The sequence below is a fragment of the Hydra vulgaris genome, chromosome 02 (assembly GCF_038396675.1).
Source record: "Hydra vulgaris chromosome 02, alternate assembly HydraT2T_AEP".
Lineage (NCBI taxonomy): Eukaryota > Metazoa > Cnidaria > Hydrozoa > Anthoathecata > Hydridae > Hydra > Hydra vulgaris.
In genome coordinates this window covers 30,586,005-30,610,746 of record NC_088921.1, presented here as the reverse complement: position 1 = coordinate 30,610,746, position 24,742 = coordinate 30,586,005, and the positions used below count along the sequence as shown (strand labels likewise).

The window sequence follows — 24,742 nt, the reverse complement described above, 5'->3', positions numbered from 1 at the left end:
ATTATAATAAATAGAGGTAATTTAATTTTTTAAAACTAAATTTATCAATAAAATATTTTTTAAAACATGTCAGTACTAGTTTTTTGTTTTTTAATTTGTTATTATAATGTCCTTGTGTATTCAAACAAGAAATATAAGAAACATTTTTTTTTTCACTGAGGTTTGTTTATAGTCGTTAAGGGATAAACATGGCCACCTTGAGTCTGCATATCACGTGAGTGAAAACATTCAATAAGTTAGTATAAATATGCAAACATAATACTTGTTAGTTTAGAGGCTTTATTAAAATCATTAATATTAACTAGGAACAGGAGTGGCCCAAGAATGGAGCCTTGCGGGGCTCCACATGTTATAGAAAGACAAGTGGTGTGAACAATTTGTTCCGTAATTTGTCAAATCGTAAACTATTTGTTCCGAGTAATGACGGTTGTCGTTATACGAATACAAATTGTTTACACTTTGACAAATAAATTTCAAACCATTTTAAAACTTTATTTTTTATTCCATGTTTAAGTTTATGGATTAAAACTTGATTATCGACCGTATCAAAAGCTTTTGATTGGTCGGTAAAAAGTCCTAATGAAAAATTTAATTTTTCAGATGATTTTGAAATTTCGCGTATAAATTGGATAATTGCATGTTCAGTTGAGCTATCTTTTTTAAAACCGAGTTGATTAATGTAAAGTAATTTACTATCATGAAAATATTTGTATATTCTGTTATATATAATTCTTTCTAAAATTTTTGAAAATGTGGAAAGAACAGAAATAGGAAATAGTTACTAATAATTGATTTGTCCCGATCTTTGAAAATAGGAGTAATTTTAGCAATGTTTAACGGTTCAGGCAATACACCTTGATGGATAGAAGGTTTAAAAACTTTAAAAAGAACAACTTTTAGCTGTTTAAAACAACCTATAATAACGTTTCCATTTGTTTGATCTGCTCAAATTGCTTAACTTTTTTTTATTGATTTAAAGGCTCTTTCAAACTCTTGAAACAGTAATTCAGAAGACAACTCATTTGAACCAATGCAATTATCCATGGGCACTAAAAAATCAGTAAATGAAGATATGGCCTTAGGGATTTTTTTGGACAATGTTGAACTTTTATCAATAAAAAATTTGTTAAATTCTTGAGCTATAGTTCTTGGTTAATATAAACTTTTGTTATCGGCTTTAACCATTTGTGGCAGAAAACTAGAGCGTGATTTTTGTTTTCCAATAATTTCTTTCATTATTTGCCATGTGCGTTTTATGTCATTTTTAAAAGTATAAAGTAATAGGAAGTAATTATTTTTTTTTAAGTTTTTGCGAGTTTTTTCAAATACATTTTTGTAGTCCTTATAATTTTTTTGCTTGTAGGTGTTTTTGTTTTCAAAAAATTTATATATAGTTTTTGTTTAATATTGGACGATTTTTTCTAGCCTTTGGTAATCCAGGGTGTATTGTAACTCTTAGTTGTTATTTTATTTTGAACGATTGGGAAATTAGTATCCTATACAGAAACGTTTTGAAAAAAGTCTCACAAATATGATTAGCATTATCATTATTATTTTGTTATTCCAGTGCAGTAATGAAAGCTGATTTTTGAATAATTTAAGATTGGCCTCATAATAAATGCGTTTTCGAATTACTTTTTGTGTGGTTATAACTTTTTCAGAGTTTGTATTATTTAATTTTAGGAAAAAAGGAAATGATCTGATATATCGGTTTACAAAATATCTACTTTTAAATCATTGTTGAAAATGTTTGAAGTTATTATATTATCTTTTAGAGTTGCTGAGTTTATTGTTACTCTTGTAGATTTGTTTATTAAAGACATTTATTGTTACTCTTGTAGGTTTGTTTATTAAAGATATTGAACCCGTTTAAAAAATTGCCTCATAAAAATTTTTCACTTTATGGTCATCATTATAAAGAAAATCATGGGTATTGTGCTTTATCCTGCTCCAGCTAATTGTCATATAGAGACCACATTCCCAAGCAGCAAAAACAAGCTTAGCTCATTAAAGAGCATCATCTCTGCTTCTTTATGTGGGTTTCTTTCGGAAAGAAACTCACATAATTGGGTTTCTTCCGAAACCCAATTATGTAGGTTTCTTTCCGAAACCCACATAAGTGGGTTTTGGAAGAACAAAGAAAGTAGAGCGAAAGTAGAGAGAAAGTGGACAGATATTGCACGAGATGTTAGAATGTTCATACTATTAATTAGGTTACCTATTAAATGTATGAGTATAAACGTCATCATTTTATTGGACTACTAGTATTCACATCGAGCTTACGTTACACCAGTTTTAATGACTTTCAATCAATTTTGTACTAACAACTCATACTATCAAGACATTTTACAACAGTAGCCACACACACACGTACACAGCATTGCCTATGTACATTACATACACAGCTATAAAAAATCAAAACAATTCACAACTCCTACTGACCCTTGTTATACTGCAACAAAGCACTGCACTTTTCGACACTCATGTCAAAAAATTACTTTTAACGGTATGCAAGTTGTACTGAGCCCCACTAAGTGTTTTCTGGTCTCATTGTCAATGAAGAAGTCTGTAGCAATTATGCTGACGGGATACTTTGAGAATAGTCTTTTTGGAATAATACAATGGGATACCTTAAAAAGATACCCTGGTGAAGACCTAGAATGGAACTTTTTTTGGGATTCCAGTCTCGTATGAAAGTTGATGGTCTTCTTGTGTTCATACTGTACCATAAGGTGAGGACCAATACTGTACTCGAAACACCCATGACACACTTATATCTATAATGTATGTTTATCACCCTAATAATAAACGCTACATGGAAACTATTATTATACGAATAGTTCTGCTTCATCACTGATACTGTCTTTACATCATACTCGCTCGACGCTAACGGCAATTTAATAGGACAACAGTAATGACTCTTACTTTCCTCGACTATTGTTTATTGTTCTTGTTTATTCCCAGCCAACACTGACAGACGGGTACCTTATGGTTTTTTTTCTGGGCTTACGGAAATGGGAACGTTAAAATATAAAGCAAATTTGCTTGATTGGGTTTTATCAGGTTTTTATCAGGGCCGAAGAATCTGGGGATTTGACGGGTTTCCCATAAGGTTTCCAAAAAGTTTAAACTGATAATTGAAAAAATCATAACAAAACTTACTCGATGGTTGCCATTTATAATTCGTATTGTGCGTAAAATAAATTTAAAAATTTAACTTTTATGCATTATATTTTTTGTATACATTATATGTACATTCTGTATTTGTATACATTATATGTATATTTTGTATACACTATATGTACAATAATGTACATTATATGTACATTATTGTACATATAATTGTAATTCAAGAGAAATTTTTTTTTCGATTTATTTTTTATTGTGAAACTCCATTAAAAAGACGTTGTTTTAAAATTTCATTTATTACCATTATAAAAGAATTTTTTTATATTTAAAAAAAATAAATTTACAAAGTTTAACATATATGTTTAACATATGTTCCAGTAACTATTAAACATAAAGTAACTATTCAATTGAGACACTGTTTGCATTTTTAAAATGATCAAAATATAAAGTTTTGTTTCTGCTAGTGATGGTAAAACTCCTTTGAGTTAAATCAAAACTTTATTTTAGTCAGAAACATTTAAATAAACAGAAAAAACAGGCGATTGTTGTGATGGATAGATTATATTTAGGGAATTTAAAGCTTTAAATTGTTTTTACAGATCCACTCTTTTCCTTTGATTTTTCTATATTTTATGCAAGCAAAATGACTGATGTTAACAAAGTTTACCCACCGTGAGATATAAATATTAAGTGTTTACATATAAGTGCAAAAAATAGCTTTATTGTTATGCATCTACCTCATTTTTTAATCATTGATATTTTTTAATTTTGATTTAAAGTTGTACGCTGGTAATATTAACAATAATATCATAATATTCTTAATATTATTATGTATAAGTTATATATTATTTATATCTAAGTTATTTATGTATAATTATATATTATTATAAATAATATAATTATTATATTATATTTAATATATTATATACAATATAATTATTGTTTATGATATAATACATATAATTATATATTAATTTATATATAAGTTATTATTGTTAATAATTACTTATACTTACAATACATATACTTGTAAATATTTATAATAGTTAACTTATGTTTACAATACTGATAAAATTTTTATTGATATGAACTTTTGCATTCAAACTTTAAAAATAAAACTTTAATTAAAGTTATCAAGTTAAATTAATTTAACTTGATATCTTTAACATAAATAAGGATAACAAAAAAAAGTTATTATATAGATCATGACATCTTGATCATGATATGCTTATTTATTATAACTGAGTTATAGTAAGTTGAACACTGTTTTTGTTTTCCATAACTTAATTTTAAAATGTTAGGATAAAAGTATTAAGTTCCAAGTTATAGGTCTTATATGGTAAGTATCTTATGTATATCTTGTATTTTGCAGCATGTTTAAGAATATTACTGCTTGGTGCACTCTGACTGTTAACAATATTTGCATGCTGGATATGAATAAAAGTGACTTCAACAACCAGAATAAATTTTCATAAATATTAGTAATGACAGGTTAGTAAATATAATTATAATAATAATGTTAATAATTTTTATTTATTAGAATTAGTGAGAGACTTATGTATGATAGAATTGCATAAACTTTGGGGACAAATATAATGATTGGAGTAAATATTACCTTTGTTTATTACCACGATTAGAGTAATGTAAGAAAATATTATTTTTATCTAAAAAATATTCCGCAAAAGTCAATATTTTTTAAGTATTAAATATTATAAAAAACACGTATTAAAAAAAACATGTATTATAAAATAAAAAATTCAAGTATAAAGTATTCAAGTATAAAAAAGTATTCAAGTATAAAAAAGACACATGTATTATGATAAAGTATATACATCACATTAACTATGTTGACTGTAAGTTAAGGGTTGCAGCTGATATTTCAGCTTCAGCTCATTAGCTTCAAATTAAAGCTGAAGCTGATCAAGTGAGTTTAATCAGCTTGATAGCTGATGGTAAAAGAGAATAATACTCCATAAATATTTTATATTAAAAAAACATGAAGGAAATTTTTCTGTGAAAATCTAAAATAGTGACAAAATTTAAACATACATGTAAAAAATTTTAAATAAAATTTGCCAAAAGTTTTTGCTGTTTATAAATGTTGCTGTCAGAGCCTAGGCTTAGGACTCGCAATTTTGGGTGACCCAAATTGAATTTTTAGAGATTTGTTTAAAAAGTGGTGCCCAAAAACCTAATTCCATTTTTGATTGACTACATAATTTTTTGGTAGAGTTTAAAATACCTCCAAAAGATGGTTTTATCTATTAAAATATTGAGTATGAAATCAATCTTGCTGTTACCATATGTTGGTAACTGGTTCAGATTTTTGTCATCAAAAGCATTCTGAACATCTTAGTGGTGTGTTAAATGGAACTAAATTTTGACACGGTGACAAAATCCTTTAGACTTTATGCATCTAGTATGCTTAGGGGTATGCGAAGACGTATCAAGTTATGGTTAAGTGGCCCAAATGTTGTGAATTGTCTCAGATTGCAATCAATACTTTATCTGGCGGATTGTTCCAGATATGTTGTTACATTCCAAAAAAATTTTCTCGAAAACCAAGGTCTTAGTTAGATATTAAAAAATGGAAAGCAACTGAACTTAGACTTTTTTTAGTATACACTGGGCCAGTTGTTTAAAGGGGATGATTTATCCAAAAATCTATTCAAACTTTTTAGTACTTTCAGTTGCAGTTCTAATTTTATAATGTTTTATTTTGCTGAAAAATATGTTGATTTTGCTTGTCAGTTACTTTGTGCAGTTATTTGTTGAACTTTACAGTAAGGATCAACTAGTTTACAATGTTCATTCTTTAATACATATAGGATATGATACAGTTAAATTTTAAGTACTTGATAAATGTCCCTCGTTCAAATTCAAAACTTTTTCAGATCAATTTAAAAAGCTTGTTCAAAGAACAAAGGTTTGCTCAAATAAACACGTACAAGGATATAAACAGAAGTTTAGTATTCCTAATTTTGATGGATTAGTAACCATTGCATTGAGACACTATTTACAATTTAAAATTATCAAGATTTAGAATGTTTTGTTTCAGCTAATGAAGGTTTATTATAGTTGTTTGGAAATTACAAAAAAATAGGTTTAGTTTAAAAAGTTTTAAAAAGCAGACAAATCCTGTGACAAATAGGTTAAATTTGAGGAATTTGCTGCTATTTAGTCGTATTATATATATATATATATATATATATATATATATATATATATATATATATATATATATATATATATATATATATATATATATATATATATATATATATATATAGCTGTATTTTGTAATGTAGCAAAAATATAAAGTCAAACAAAATTTAACAACTTAAGTTAAAATGTCTCAACGAAATGTTATCTGAGCGATCTAAAATTTGGTGGTTGATTTCTTTCGAACTATATAAACGTTTTTGCAAAAATAATATAAAATTATCATTTTTATATCTTAAGTTATTTGCATTGGTAATTATTTGGTAAAGTAAAAAGACAAAAATGGGCAGAAAAGCTGTTTCAGACAAGGTACGATGGGAAATTTGTAGGTCTGCTAAAAGATAAAACAAAAAGCCAATGAGAAGTAGCTCAAATGTGCATTGTTTTGCTTAAATGTGTACAAACAACGTTGAAAAACCACGAGCTACATAACGATGTCAAAGACTTACCAAGGCTTGGTAGGCCTTTAAAGCTAACTTTAAGAGACCAAAGTTATCTCTATCGAAAGGTTAGACAAGACCCTAAAATTTCTTACCTCAAACTTGCTGAAGGTTCACAAATACGCCTGGAAATGTTAGTGTAAGTAAATGGACTGTACGAAGATGTCTTAATAAGTAAGGCTCAGATTGCTATGTCACTGCTCGAAAACCACTTTTGGGTGTCTCAGCTCGTCTAAAAAGACTAAAGTGGTGCAGAGAAAGACTTCACAGGTCTGTAGAAAACTGGGCTAAAGTTGTTTTTAGCGATGAATCCAATTTTTGATTTTTCCGCACAATGGCGTTATGGCTCACACTGTAATCTCGGTTAAAGAGAGGCTTGGTCAGAAAAACATTACGGTCATGCCTTGGCCAGCTCATTCTCTAGATCTCAATCCCATCGAGAACATTTGGGCTTGGATAGACAAGAGATCGGTCAAAGAGAGCAAAGCCAGTGTTTATTACAGTGTAAATAGCGCAATTACAGCAGACATTAGAAAAGCTTTGGAAAGAATTTCCAAGAGAATTATGCATCCGACTAGTTGAATCTATGCATATATATATATATATATATATATATATATATATATATATATACATATATATATATATATATATATATATATATATATATATATATATATATATATATATATATATATATATATATATATATATATATATATATATATATATATATATAGATGTATAAAGGCCCAAGGGGGGCCGCTACAGTCGAGGAGGCTACTCATTTTTTTGTATTTTTTATTATTATTTTAGTTGTTATTCGTGGTGCAACCCTCTCTCAACTCTTAAACTACGAAACACGAACCTTGCCGAGCAAGGCTGCTCGGCAAGGTTCGTGTATTATATTTATATTGAATATATTAAATTATATTTAATATAAATATAAAATTATATTTATGTAATAGTCTTATATAATTTATTTATCAGCAACTAATGGAATGTTATCAATTTATTATATGAATCACAAGAATGTGCTTATTTATTACAAGTACATTTTAAAACGCTCAAATAAATGTCAATTATAAAATTAAAGATATTGAGAACCTTTCTATTATGTTCTTGACAACATCTTTAACATCTTTACCCCCAGCAGAAGACAGAGATAAAACGTGATAAAATTAAAAAATGGAATAAAATTTAATCACAAGAAAAAATATTTTTATATCATTACATTATTAATATACATTAAAGTTCAAAAAACACTAATAAAATACAGAAAATTTTTTACATATTATTTTGAATTGATAGAATCAGACCACGTCTATATAATATATAAAAGACACCATTTTCTTTAGATTGATTTCGCTCATAAACGTAAATTAGAATTTGAGTAAAATATTGTGAGAAAGTGTCTTAATCAACTATAAGGTCCTATTTTTAATCTATTCAAGTACTTATTAATTAATATATCTATCAAAACCCAAATTTTTAATCAAAATTCATACAACATTTATAGATGCCGATCAAAAAAGAGCTTATAATTAACAAACAAACAAAAAAAATTGATTCTGTGAATCAAAATTATTCTGAGACCAGATCATTTTATGGAATTATGTCTTGGTCAGCAGAGTATTTCATAAACACAATAATATTTTTAAAATCACTTTAATCGTTTTGAGGAAAAAAACCTACATATATAAATGACATAAACTGACATATGACATAAATAATATGACATAAATTAAAATGACATTGAAAAAAGGCATAAAAATTTATTAACCAGTTTCTTAAACTCTTCTTCATTTACTATATTTTCCTCTAAATTATGCAACTTCTCTAAATTATGCAACTCCTCTAAATTGCTTATTGGGGATATTCCTCCAGCTACTCCAACAGAAGAAGATGTTAAATTTAATAAAATTTTCTCAATCTTTTCAAGTCTCTGATCTTGTTTAATCAAGTATTTCATTACTTTAGCTTGAAATTCTGCATAAAAAATCATAATTTTAATATTATTAAAAATTGTTCCATTACTATGTAAAAAAAAAATGTAAAAAAAAACAAACTAGTTTTAATAAGAAAATAATTCATTACAAAATCACGACGTTATTCAAAAACACAATAAATAAACAAATTTAAATTGAAAAAAAATACCTGACTCAGTTAACGGAAACCCTTTAACTGGCAATGTAGTTGCATCTTTTCTATTATATTGACTTTTAGTAAAATGTTTTTGCTAAATGATTTTTTTTTAATCAATTAATGAATTATTCTAACACTATTATACCGTGAATTATATTATATATATATATAAAAACATAGAAAAGTTGAACATAATAATATACCATACGCAGTCTTCTCCGTTTGGCGAGCACTTTCGCGCTCTCGCAGTTTTGTGCTTGTCCACACGCCTGCCAATTTTTTGGTCAGGGCTTTTTTAAGCGCTCGCCAATAATTTTCAAGTGTATTTTTAAATTGAAACAAATCTTTTTTCTTCATTAAGAAGTTCTATTTTCTATATTAAGAAGTACAAAAAAGAAATATTTTTTAAAATTGCGCAAGCCAGACAAATAACGACTGTACGGCAATAGCTTTTTTGTCCGCTGGCAATAAATTTCAAATGAAGAAGACTGCATACAGACTTCGTCAGGTCAAGTTATCCTGCTACTGGTATCCAGCACAACCTGCTTCATATTAATGTCAGGAAGGGCATCCAGTTGTAAAAAATTGCTTCAACTCTTTCATAATGGCATTTATATGTCACTATGGAGAACCATCCAAACCACACAAGTGTGGAAACATGGATTTAAAACTTGCAGAAAAAACAAACAAACTTCTTTGTTTAACTAGCATTTATGTACGGTACCTCAGAATTGTTTTGAACTTGTGAACTACCAGAGGTCTCTTGAAAATCAACCTGAGAAAAAAATCAAAAGTAAAATAATGATAGATAAAGTAGTATGCTTTAACTAAAAATATTCTCCTGTAAAATAAATAATATTTATTAATTATTGTTTGTAGTTTGGATGGTAGTTGACAATGAAACATACCTCTTCGTCATTGATTTTCTTCAATTTACATAATTTCTAGTAAAAATTATTATTATTAAATTTATAAAAATTACTATTATTAAAAGTAAAATACAAAAAAAAAATAAAGCATTACATAACCTAACAAAAAATAAAAGTTATATAACAGTATAACTTTTCAAAATTAATAACTTTTAAAAGATCATTACTTGTTTTTCAGTTTCATTGCTGGGTAAAATTTTTTAACTAATAAATAAGGTAATGATATACTCATCTATATATATTCATCATTATCAATTATAATTAATTCATGATGATTATCATCGTCTTTAATCAAAAAATATTTAAATAAAATAGAATAATAACTTATAGTTAGCTATACATTTTCATTGAAACTTGATGACATTTCATTCTTTTTCACACTTTATGTCTGATTCTCAAAATGCAATAACTTTTCTAAAGTTAATCCAGGAGAAAAAGGATATATAAATATAATATAAAATTCCACTTATGGGTAAAATGAGCATTGCCATCTTCTGAGTGATTTTGTCGTAAAACAGGTTTTGGTTTAGAAGTAATCACTTTTAAAAACTTACTATAAATTTTTAAGTTAAAAAAAAATATTATGGAATGTTTAAAAAAAGTTATTATCGAAAATATCTAGTCAAGCGTACAAACTTTCAGAAAAGACTCCATACATTTAATAACTCCCTAATAACTACAAAAAAAAAAAAAAAAATTAAGCTGCCTTCTAATTTCAAGGGGGAAATGTTTTTTTAATTTATAAAAATTAAACAAACTACAAATTTGCATATACCTTGATGAACATATATTCGCGATGGTGGAGTAAGAAATTCTTCAATATTTTGACTGTTATCTATAAATTATAGCAAAATACTATTTAAATTAATTTATTATAACCTAATTTTTTAATAAATAATTAACACAAAATATTAAATATAAAGTTAATTTTTTGCTAAGCAAAAATTATATTGGATAATTACAAATTAGTTTCCTTATTGTTTTATTTTATTGATTCTCTAAAACATCATAACGCATTTAAAAGCAATTATTACTTATTTTTTTGATTATCTTTTTCTTTGTTGGTGAGACTTTTTCATTATCTGTGGAGAACCAGTCGATATGTGTATTGCATAATTCATTACAAAACTCATATGTTCCTAAATTAAAATTTAAACGCATAAAGAAAATCTTTTGCAAATATAATAGTTGACATTTTATGTTTAACACTGCTTACCAAAAACCTTAACTTTAACTAATGGAAATTTTTTCCATGAGTGATCAAGCTCCCTTCGTCCATAATGCATGTTTCACTCGCAGAAAATTATAAGGTGGCCGAAAAACATGGCTTCCAGTAACTACCCAATTCGATGGGATAGCACTTAAGGTATCATCATCTTCATCTTTATTCCAAGTAGCCCAACAAAATGGTTCTTCCAACATTTTATTCATGTTTATGATGTATTAGCTGCTACAACAAGGATCTCATGCGTCATATTATGTAAATTTTATGAATTATAAAAAAAAAATTTATTATTATTGACTATTTTTAAATTATTATTAATTAAATGCAATGGCATTTGTGCAGTAAAGGGTTTTAAAGAGTGTCCAGTCTTCCACGAAATAAAGAAATCAGTATGCAGCAAAATTTCTTGTAGAGTTAATGGAATGAAGCCAGTAATGATTAAATTAGCCACATCAACCGAAACAAATGCTAAATATAAAGGCCATTTGAATAACGTGGAAAGTGATAATATAAATTAGGGAAATGTTTTATGTTGTTTTGAAATGTAACTTATTGATTCTGAAAAGAAATTTTGACATTGTATCTCAATGTTTGTATTAACCTTAGTACCCCTTAAAAACTACAAGCGTCTCTACTGCTTGTAAAAAGCAACAATATAGTTATCTAAATATATCAGATAGATATATATTCTGATATATATATATTATATATCAGATAGATATATATCTGATATATATATATATATATATATATATATATATATATATATATATATATATATATATATATATATATATATATATATATATATATATTATATATCAGATAGATATATATCTGATATATATATATATATATATATATATATATATATATATATATATATATATATATATATATATATATATATATATATATAAATTATAATTTATTCTTCAGCGATTTTTCTATCAAACATCGTCTAACGACGTCTGTGCCGACGACGTCTGTGTCATTATCAAATTAAAAATCAATGTTGGATAAAACCACGAGTTTTGCGTCGCTGTGATGTTGATTTAACATCGCAACTCGATATTAATTTTCGACGTCATTTTCACGTTGGTGCGATGTTGACTTTACGTTGGCGACGTCACTAACCTAAAACCAACATCGCACCGACGTGAGAATGACGTCGATGCCCACTTGGTTTTCATTAACAAAAGTATTATCAATGTATGATGACGTTCTTTTGCAGATTGTTTTGTCTTGCAATATCACTTTGTCCAATACCGTTTTCGTTATGACTGGTGCAACGTTTAGTCCGATTCCCAAACGTGTCAAACAAAATCTTTTTCCATGGAATACATCAGTTTGGTAAGCCCAGAGTTTCTTATCGATTTTTAGTTGCATGTACGCTGAAGATAAATCAATTATTGAAACATTTTCTCCAAACCGTTTCCAGTCTCTAATTTTATCAGCACACGTATCTGTATTCGCAGTGAATGCTTCAACAAACGTGCTCAGCTCCCTGAAGTCTAATAATGATCGTACTTTTCCTTTGTTTCGCTGCACCACTGCCATGAGAGGAACCAAACCTTTTATTAGACCGTGTTTCTTCAAATCGTACTTTTGCAGCCTTTTTTTTTCTATCCACCCTTCAATTTCTTTTTCGTAATGTGTTTTATGCTAACAGGGAATGTGTATTCAGCAATCTTATTCACTAGAGTTTTAGGTTGAGAATTATTATTCCATTTCCACGCAATTATCCATTCTCAATCTTGTTTCTCAAACAAAGCTGTTAAATCCCGAGCTATTATATTCAAATTACTGAAATATTTTTAAATATTACTTCTTAGTCCAAGTAAACCTGATTCGTTTCTTCCCATAAAACGAACATCACGAGTTGCAGATATTGATACTCCACCAAAAGCCACTATTCCATCCATATCCATCAAAAAACAATAACCAAGTGGTTTTAAGTCAACTACAAATGCTTCCACATTTCCATTTGGTGTGACAGTTCGAGTTCGGCTAAAGCCTTCGCATTGTTGTTGTTGTCCATTTACAGTTACCACACTAACAACTTTCTTCGTAATTTTTGGCGCACATTTTTTAAAAACGATGCACCAGGTACATTCTGAGTCGATCAACACATCCCAAAGAACGCCATTAATGTCCAAGCGTATACTAGGTATCGCCATTATCGATTGTTTAGGGAGAAAACTGGCGCAAACATCTTCTCCCTTGGTACGTTTTTGGACCCATTCTTGATAGGGGCCATCCATAAAGTACGTACGCAGGTATGGGGGGAGGGGTTACCAAAAAGCGTACGAATGCGTTCAAGGGGTGGGGTGTGTGTTAAAGACAGTGAGTACGTACGCGGTTTGACTATCTTTTCTATAAAAATCAGTATTATATTTTCTTTTTCTAAATTCGGTCACAACTCTTTTTTATATCTCTTTATAAATAATAAAAGAAAAAAAAAATCGAGAGATAATTGTTCCAAATAATGTTTTTTATTTTTTGCAATGTAATTTGATTGGAAGCGAGATGAGAACCAAAAAGAGATTAAATAAAAGCATTTTATTTTTAAATACGCAACGTGGTTCATTTCTCTTAAATGAATTTAATATTTTTATTTTTAAATATAATAAAAAATATTATGATAAAAGTGCTTTAAAGATTGGGTTTTTAGTTCATTAAATGAATTTAAGGCCCCCCTTTTAAATGAATTTTAAGAATTTAAAAAAGGGTTATAAGGCAAAAATACTTTTCTCTTAAAAAAACGATGACTATAATTGTAAAAAATAGTTATTTTAATGCAGATAGAAACCAATACTTTTTATTATGCAAGCAGGAGCAATTAATTTGAGTTAACAGCAAAACGATAACAATAAAAACTTTTTCATTCTATTTAAAAAGTGAAAACACCAAATTAGAAAGAAAAAAAATATATTTATTATTACCAAGATGCCGCACGGATTTGTAGAGAATGAGAAAAAATATCTTCAAATCATTGAGTTGTATAAAAACGCGTATTCAACGCTTGAAAAATAAAAGCAATATCAGCACGCACAGGAGTTGTGGAATGCAGTAAAAAATGATCAATCCATGTATGAAAAAAAAGTAAACGAATTAAAAGTGAAAGCAACAAAATCGAAAGGATCAATTATGTCATTCTAGGGAAATGCCTTTTTACTACCTAGCAAAAAAAAAAAAAATTATTCATCCGATGCCGTCTCCATCAAAGGAAACGCCAAGTTCTCTTAATGCAACTGCGATAGAGCCTGCAAGCATTGAACTTGGTAAGCTAATTTCTGTAATATTTTAAAACATTTTCTATACATTGAGTTCAACCAAATTATAAATCAAACTATATCGTACGACTATAGACCAGTCACATAAACTTATTTATCATTAGCCACTAGACCTATTTTATATATCCAAAATAAATCGATTAGTATTAACTGCCAAGAATTTATAATTATTTTTCAGTATTTTTTAATTTAGATTTAACATCCAACAACAAGAAAAGAGAAAATCCAGCACAAGTTAGGAGTCGAACGAAAATCTCAGATCTTGAATCCGCAACGTTCATCCTTAATAATCGTACGCGACTCTGATTTGTCTACCGTATTAAAGGAACAAATAAACACTGTGAAAGAAAGCATAAGAAAAGAAAATATAAAATTGGACAGGTAAGATAATTTAATTGTATATAATTTCTTTATTAAACATTTCGTTTTATAATGTCTAACTATCAGGTTTCTAGTAAATATCAAGAGATATATTAAACAGAGCTTAATTGTGCGTATAGAAAAGCGTCTTGGCCAAAAAAAACATTTTTTAAACAGAAATTTTCATAATCTTTTTGTCAATAATAATTTCTATTTTGAAATGAGAATTTGCGTACTTTTTCTTTTGCAATATCAGCCAAAGTTCGCAAAACCTTAAGTATAGACGTTTTTATAATGAAATCAAAGAATTTCAGAAATTTTGTTTTCAGATTGATTAGTGAATCGGCTCGTCAAAGAAAACGAAGACAAAAACTTAAAGAGAGTATCGAAACTGTGTGTCAGAACAACCTTGAAGCGTCAAGTGCCTTAAAACAGTTTATTCGAAACCATCCTGGATGACCGCGTCTTGAAGTTGATCAACCAGAGCTTTTATCAACAATCATAAAAATTGTGCAGAACTCATCAGCAGCTGACGAACGTCGAAGAAAAAACTGGCTTCGTAGACCTTCAGACAGACTTAAAAAATAGGCTTTACCTTGAGTAGGAGTGATTTGTACCTTCGTCTTTTACCACGACGTGGAAACACTTCTGAAGGAAAAAAACATGTCAACACGGTTCCAGTGAAGGTATTACGTCCAGAAAACTCAATGCGAAAAAAAAACAACGATAGAATGTTTGCAAAGTCATTTATTGACGACATGTTTGAAGTTTGCAAATTATTTTGACCAAAAGCTGTGCTTTTCATTTTCAACGATGATAAAGCCAGGGTTCCATTGGGTCTTGCTGCAGCAAGCCTTCAGGCGCCGTTGCTGATGCATATGGAGTACAAGGTCAAACTCATGGATCACGACTTTGTCGTTGGTCCACAGCACAAATTGATCCCATCAGTGTATTGCATATGCGAAGTTAACAAAACTGGAAATGTATCTTACAGTGGGGACACTTTCATACGCATAAGAAGTGGGAAACACGATACATCAAATGCTTTTACACATGCTTTTGATGTTAGAGAGCTTTTTAAAACCAAGTTGGTTGAACGTAGAACAATTATGTTAATGGAGACTGATGGAGCTCAGGATGAGGCACCGCGCTTCCCTAAATCCTTAGCAACTGCTGTTGATCTCTTCCGCTTGCTTGATTTAGATGCCCTTCTTCATGGTGTAAATGCAGCTGGGCTTTCAGCCTTCAACCCCGTCGAAAGAAGAATGGCACCTCTTTCTCATGATTTGGCTGGAATAATTCTTCCTCATGATTATTTTGGCAACCACCTTGATTCTTCAGGAAAAACAATCGACCAAAAATTGGAGCTAGAGAACTTTCAAAAAGCGGGTTCCGTTTTAGCCCAAGTTTGGGAGAAAACAGTCATTGATGGATATCATGTTCACTGCCAGGCTGTACCAGTTGGAAAAGCCTATGAACCACCTACTACTGATCCTGTTTGGGTAGAAAAACATTTTCAGCAATCGCGATATAGCCTTCAAATCGTAAAATGCCAAGACAAGTCATGCTACACATCATTTCAAACAAACTGGATGAAAAACCTCCCAAAGTTTCATTCCATTTCCAGCCATTTACGAATACTGCGAGAATGGTTATCAAGCAATAGAGCCGTCTACATATTTTAAAAGCGTATCAAACCAATCAACATTTGCACCACTGACACATCGCCTTTTGCTACATGATATACCTACAGAAGGAATAAAATACAAAATAATACCATTTGATCTGTATTGCCCATCAATGAAAGAAAAGCTATCAAACGGAGTTTGCGTTAACTGCAATAAATACTGGCCAAGTGAGGCTGCAATGAAACGGCATAAAAAAGCACATAAAAAAAAAACAAAAAACAATTGAATTGGAGAGCGAGGAGAGTGTAAGTGAAAGTGAATATATTATTAAAAGTGAAGATGTCAGTGAGGAAGTTGTCGATAAAAGTGTGGAAGCTGAGTTCATACCTGTATTTGATAATATGTTTGACTTATTTAAGTCACCATTTGTGGAAATATAAAATATAACATACTCGCAAGAATCCTTTTTAATAATATTAATTTTTATTTTTATTATTAAATTCCCGGTTTTTAATTAAGTACAGAGAAATATCGCAATAACTAGGTATTTTTTGGTTTTTAATGTTTTATAGCAGTCGTGGCGCAGTGGTTAGAGCATTGGACTCGTAACCCAAGGGTTGGGTGTTCGATCCACGCTTGAAGCAAATAAACGTTATTGGTGAAGTTGGAAACTGAGAGCTAACTTAATAAATGATATTCTTCTTGTGGCGGTGCTCTGTGATAAGACCATTAGGACTTCTTAGAGCACCTAAACAACTAAAAAAAAAAAAGTTATGCATTCAGGAAGGGGGGCTTTATTTTGGAATAAATAATGCGTACGTACGCAAGGAGGGGGGGGGTACGTCGAAAGCGTACAAGTGCGTATAAGGGGGAAAGGGGTACAAAATCAGTACTTTTACTGCGTACGTACTTTATGGATGGCCCCATATGTGTCCTTTCTTTTGGCACGAGTAAAACAAAACATCGCTTGGTTCCCGTCTTCGACCCGACTTGTTTCGATTACTACCTATTCGTAGATAAAAATCTCTTGCAAAATGATTGGGGATTTTACATTTATAGAAAATTGGTTGCGTTTGATCTTGAAGCGACCTTGACTCAATACGTCGTTTTGTTGCAGCAGCAGCAAAATTTTCATTCGTTCCGTTGTTCCGTTCTTCAATCATAAGTGCTCTTGCTCGCGCAAGTATTTGTTTAGTAATAAGATCATCCATTTAAGAACTTGATCTTAGCATACGTCGAAATTTTTCATGGAGCCCAGAAACAAGGGCGCATGTAATTGCTCAGTCTGGTAGTCCACCAATCAGCGTTGATAACTTTCTCGTAACGAACTTTTCGTACGGCAAATACTTTTAGCAATGCCTCTTTTATCCGGTCAAAATCTTCTTTATCAGTTTCTGCTAACTGTTGATATACTGCAAATGCACCATTCGTGAGACGGAGGGAAACAATACTCGCCAATTCGGTTACACTAATCAGTTTGCATACCAGTTCAAGTTTTTCCAGCCATTCTGCAACTGATTGTTGATCGTTTCCACTAAACTCCGGAATTAACTTTAAATCAACTTTAGTCAACATCTTAGCCAAAATAGCTTGTTGTATCACATTAAAAAGAACTTTTTTAAGTTGAGCGTAAAACGCCTCATCTATCTTAATACAATTTAACATAATTTATATACAAAATAATTCTTTTGATATTTACAATTATGTCTTTATATTATATACAAATACGTCTACGTACATATGCAATTATTTACAAGTAACGCAATTATTTACAAGTAACTTAAAAACAATCATTAAATATAATTATACTTTACATAAATTCTTAAGTAAAATAGCTTTCTTATCGTATATAAAGTAACATTGTCCGCCGGTTAATTCATGTATTCAAAAAAATGCCTTTAAATCGACTCCTTATCTTAGGAAAAAACTTAACAAGATAAACACAAATGATTAAAATGATGATTGAAAAAATGATGATTAAAAATCATTGTCGCGGCACCGGTTTAACTAGGCGATAAGGAGGAGGAGGGGAAGGGACTCAAATAAATCACCCCCCTCCTTCCTCCAACAACATTGCCGAAAACAAAAGCGGTATCCCCAAATAAACTCTTGGTTCTTCACTGGATTTGTATGTCACAAAAAGATTACTTCAAGTATTGTAAAATTCAAATTAGGTATGTTAAGACTTGCAAGGTTGCTCAGTTTTATGGCTTTTTATTAAAAAATTTGTGCTGGCAAACATCAAAAAGAATGTACAAGCAACAAATTTTTTGGTTTCATTTTATTTCTGAAAATCCTTTTGCATTTTGATTATATCTCGATTTTATTAATTTGAACAAATTTTATTTGTTCAAATTAATTAATATGTTTTTTTAGACTTGGATCTTATTCATATCATTTCAAGGTATTTTCATATAACCTTCATAAAAAAGATAAGATATTCAAAATATGAAAACAATTTATTTTTATTAGGCTTTATAAATATTACCTGTTATAAATACATCAATAAGATGACACCTTTCTTAATGTTATGCTTTTTATTTATTTTTTAATAAATTAAGGTGGATGTATATAGTAGTTATATTGGTTTAAGTTAAGTTATTATATTGGTTTAAGAATAAATTATACTATTGGTTTCAGATTAATTTAAGGTTAGCTATTTTAACCACAACATATCTAAAGCTAGGCTGTTCAACAAGCTATTCAAATTACAGTGTGTGTAGATTTATGAAGTAGAGTTTACAAATTGAATGAAAGTAGAGCATGTATGATAAATTGATATGCATTATTTGCGTTATGTGGTGTTGTTTTAGATCGAGTATTTAATTTTTTTAAATTAAAGTTTTCACTACAATAGAAGACTATATTGGCGTAAAGTCGTAAAATAAATTAAAGTAGGATTAAATAATAATAAAAATAACTGCTTTTTCATAGATAAAAACCTAACAATTGAAAATGAAGAAGATGCATAAAATCGCTTTACAATCATTATCCTTATTTTGTACCTTGGTTGATTTTGCTTAAATTAAAGGATTGCGCTTCATACAAGGTTGAACGATCAAATTGTATCAACAATATTTCGCAGTGGTTGGTGGTCTATCATTAACCCAAAAAACGAGAAATCAGTTAAGAAAAAGTTTTAGGTTTTGCAAATTTCTAAACATCAAACATACCATGCTAGCTCAGGATCAATTAAAATTTTTCTCGTTTGGTTTTATCTGGTAAAAAGTTTGAAATAAATTTTGTGAGAAGTGAAATAGCAAAAAAGCTTGTACAAATATATAGAAAGTATCAAAAATATCATTACGAAAAAATTTCTTTATCAAAAATAATATTGTGTTTGAATTGAAACTTTCTCTTATAGCTAGTCACTATAATATTCTTATGTTCTCAGAAATGTTTGTAACAATAGTTCATAAAATTATCCTAAAAAAATCCGGACTTTATTTTAATCCGTTATTGCCCGGGTTTTATTAGGGTTTTTAAGGAGGATTTTATTTGGTTTTATTGGCAGGTTTTTTAATGTCAACTAGGGTTGGCATTAAATGATATGAAAAACAAGTTTAAAGTTAAAAAACTTAAAGGTTTGAGACTCACAATCATAAAAATGAATAGACTGCTTTCTAACATAAAATCTGCTTTCGCAAGGTATATCTATCTTTGTCAAATTCTTCATTTAACTTTTCCGTCAAATAAAAGCAATTTTAGAAGAATTAGATTATAAACAAATATAAAGTTTTTTGAGTCCAAACGATCAATCCATCTTAAAAATTTTAGTTTTATTATTCTAACACAAAATAAAGTTGTTTGATGTTTATCAACAATATACACAATTTCTTATTCCCAATATTTAAAAACAATTTTTGAGGTTTTCATGCAACTTTTCTGCAATACTTGATTACTCCACAATAAACAAACTTTTGTATATTAGATTAAGTAATGTTTTTTACTTTTTATTTTTCTTTGAGATCGTTGTTCAACTAATTACTTCAAAGTGAATGTGTAATTTCTTTTTGTCTTAAGAAGAGTATTGCGTATTGGGGTAGGTCATACTTTAAAAAAATTAAACACTTTGGGGAGTGATTTTATTATGTGTTAAGCATTTCTTAACAACATCGAAACAAATCTTTTTGCTCTGACAAAAATCACTTCTTTGAAAACTATAAACAGCAGCTGCTTTATTCATTTGCTTAACAACTCCTTCATAAGACTTGGTGTGGAGAGGATAGAAAGGTACTTCTATAGACAAATCTATTACTTTTTGTAAATCTTTTTTTGTCGTTATACATGTAAAACTCGGCTCCAAGATACGTTCCTTACTCCAATCAATGAGTTCAAGGTGAGTCCGCGCTTGAAAGTCGAGTGTAGATTTTTTTCGGTTTCTTACACTTGCATCACCTTGCTCTGAATCTTCTCTAACTTTCATAATCTTCTTGAAAGCAAATCTCTATTTTCATTCAATGAGCTTGCAAGAAGAGAAATAAGAAGAAATGAAATGCTGATAAGTTTGCTTTGAACAGACTTTCTAACGGTATTCTTAACTCTTTCTCGACTCTTTGACCTCTTTATAGATATAAAAGTTTAACTAAATGATGGGGCCCATCGAAAACAGAGTACTTTACCATGATTCTAAACAACATGTGAAAGTATACTTGAGCCACGAACTGAGATAGAACTTTTAGATTTTTTAAAATATCACCCGTAAAAGTTACCCCGTCTTTCTGTTTCTACCTTGTCTATTTGATATATTAGGTAGCCTGACTTTTCACTCGATCTTTCTGAAATCTGAGTCAAAATAAATCAAACTGTGGCACCCTAATATTTTTAAAACAAATGCATAAAATGTGATCTCCTGCAGAGTAACTTTTAACCTCTTTACATGGAGAAATTTTATCTGTACAAAATTATTACATTTTGCCCCTATATTTTGTTATATCTAACAATTTGCCTATATTGCTTCCCCACAATTCAAAAATTTTGGTTTTATTTTAGCCAATAAATTTTCTATTTTATATTTCAGCAAATAAACAGCAAGTTTCAGTTTTTAAGTTGATTTTTCTAGACAGTAAGTTAAGATTCACAGAGCACTGTGGAAAAGCATTAAATTAAACATCTGAAGAACTCTGAAACCAGAAATCTAACCTTAACACCACGGCTGCTTTAATTCTAACAATTTTCAAAGTACCATCTTTAGCGAACGCCAAATATTTAGAATAAAAGATTTTGTATGGTTTATCGCACTTATCATACAAATAAAAAGTGTAAAAAATAGAATCAAAATTGGTACGTTCAGTATTTACGACTGTTTAATCTCGACAGACAATCCGACAGACAACGGATATTCGGAAAAAAATCCTTATTTAAAACATGTCTTTACACAAAAAAATTGGCAAAACTTTTTTATATGGTCATAATTTTTGTACACTGAGAGATTATACTATGAAACCAAAATTTATCGATGAATATAAGCCTAATTAGGAATAGTACAAAAAACTTTTTGTCAATAACAAATTGAAAATAAAAACTTTTTATCAATAACAAATTTTGGGGTTTTCTTTTGGGGTTTTCTAAATTTTGGGGTTTTCTTGCTCCAAGGTTCCAATCATCGTATTTCTTTGCAAAGCATCTTTATTTGGCATATGCATGAACATATAAATGTTTGCTCTATGTCTGGAAGCTAGCTATTTCTAACACCAAAAAATGGCTCCGCCGCCCCTATTTAGGACTACATTTATTGTCGAAAATGTACCAGTTCTTGTACGCAATAGAGAAAAACCTTATTGCCAAAAATAAAAGTCAAATAACTTTTTTATTAGATTACTTTTTAGATATTTTAATTATTATTATATAACTTTTTTTACAAGAAAAAAAATACAGGTACTTTTTATGTAAAAAAATCTTATAAAAAAATAAATTGCATTTTAAGAATACGAAAACCAAAAAGAAATTAAAATTCGTTTTTGGCAAAAAATCTGTTAAAACAAGAGGTTGCAGATGGTTTTACATTTTTTTCGCTTCTGTTTTAGCTAATTTGAGTTGCTTTGCTTTTTTCCTTCTTCTGTAATACTTTGACCAGCAACTTTTGGAATATTAGGTTGCATAATTTTTTTCAGATAAATCTGATTTTTTGTTTGAAAATTTTTTTATTTCACTTTCTACTTTTTTTTTTCATTCTCTCGTGTAGTGGTTTATACTTGTCAAACCTTAAAGCTGCTGTAGCAGGTTCAGAAAACAAGCTGTATTTGCTGGCAATAGCATTGAAGGCGGAAATTGATTAAATGTTTTAAGATTAATGCATGTTGATTATTTTTTTTTTGTTGAGTGGAATTTACCCAGTGTATTGAAATCGGCGTGTAAAACGCATGTCATTCTCATACACCTATTTGAGCAACGAAGGAAAGTTTTTTTTTATCTATACTCTTGTACTTTGTGTCTTTGTAATAATTGGTAAGAACTGTCTTTCACACTTATTTAACATGGTAGAATACACCTCGATCCAGTGGTTGTAGAATACCGTAAAATGGGATGAGTAGAAAGTACTTCTGAAATCCAACATAAGTAAAAAAATTCAAATTATAATCGAAAACTTAGGTCTGCAGTTAGGTCTGCAGTTAGGTCCGCATTCTGTTTATGATACTTATGCTTTGCTACCTTTCTTCAACAAAAAAAAAACAGAAATAAAAATAATCCCCTGTTTAAACTTACGATTTGGTGACTAGATACAGGTCTTTAAAGTCATATTTATTTCCTTTTAAACCTTAGATAAATGATGAAACAAAACAAAGTTATGTATCGTAATCACGAATCATTACGCCGAGAGATAAACGGGCAACTTGTAATATTTGTGTTAAAAACCAAAAAAAACCATAACAGAAATTAATAAAATCATAAAAGAAGCCGGTGTCAAGATTTCTAACAGAACTACAAGGCCTCGCATAGCAGAACAGGAGTTTAAATGATGCAGACCTGCAAAGGAACCTAAAGTAACTCCAGCAATGATATCAAAAGATCTCACTTGGTATAAACAACATCTACTGAAGATTGGCAAATGTCTGCTGAAGATTTGGAAAATGTAAATATATATTTGTTTATTGTAAAAGCATCACTGATTAAGACATTTATGTTAGTTTTCATATTGTTATTGTTAATTTTTTTCAGGTGTGTATCTCAAATTAGCCCCAATATAAAATATTAATGGATAAATCTTCTTTTTTTCAGACGCAGGAAAGAAGAAAAATCTACTTCAGATTGTGTTAAGTATTCATCTACGTGTGATACAAAAAACAGAAGGCGGAGGAGGAGTGAGATGCCAAATAGTTAAAACAGCATGGGGCTCTCAGTAGCTGGTAAACCCAAATCAAACTTTTTATAGCTAGTCATTATCGCAATAATCCCATATTTATCTTCCCATATTTATGAACGCCAATGTATTTGATGAGTCATCTATCCTTCGTCTTTGAGAATTAACTCTTACATCCAATCTTTCTTGAAAATCATATATTGAATTCATTGCAAAATTAGCATCTGCTAACGTTGCATCTCTTTATCGTACTTTCTTACTACAGATTCTATACTTTATCTCTATAAATCTCTGATTGTCCTTGTATGGTAAACTGTTGCCATATCTGAAGCGGATCTTTAAATGATGCCTTTCTTTTTTAGACAAGGTGCAAAAAAGCATTTTAAACATAATTAGACCTGCTCTTGCAGCCAATCTTTAACTATTGTCACAAGGTCGTAATGTTGCTTCTTTATCTTTTTTCTATAAAAACTATAATGGCCACTTATATAAAGAGCTAGCGTCTCTTGTGTCATCAAAAAAATCATTTTCGTGTTATTTGTCATTCAATCAAGTTTCATCCTTTTACTGTGACTGTTTCTAAGTGCTCAAAAAATTCTTTTTTGGCCGGTTGTTTTCCTTGAATCAGTTTTTTGGAGTTTGTTTCATTCATCTTGTTTTCCTTATTCATATAATTTGCAATCTTTTAAGTTGTCTGTTAATCGTTATCTTGTTTTATAAACTTCATCTATTCTCTTCCAGTAACTTCCAACTCTAATAGTGGTTGCTTGCAGCCTTGTTGGAAGTGAAAATTAAAAAAAAAAGTCAGTAAGAACTTCTAGGAGCACCTTAAAATATATATATATATTTTTATATTTGTATATATATGCATATATGTGTATATATATATATATATATATATATATATATATATATATATATATATATATATATATATATATATATATATATATATATATATATATATATATATATATATATACACATATATATGCATATATGTGTGTATATATATATATATATATATATATATATATATATATATATATATATATATATATATACACA

General features: G+C 29.2%; 1 protein-coding gene across 1 annotated transcript in view; it reads left to right on the top strand.

Moving 5' to 3' along the window:
• Positions 1-24,742, top strand: part of LOC136075999 (uncharacterized) — a 52,853-nt gene that overhangs the window by 9,732 nt on the left and 18,379 nt on the right. The window lies entirely within an intron of this gene.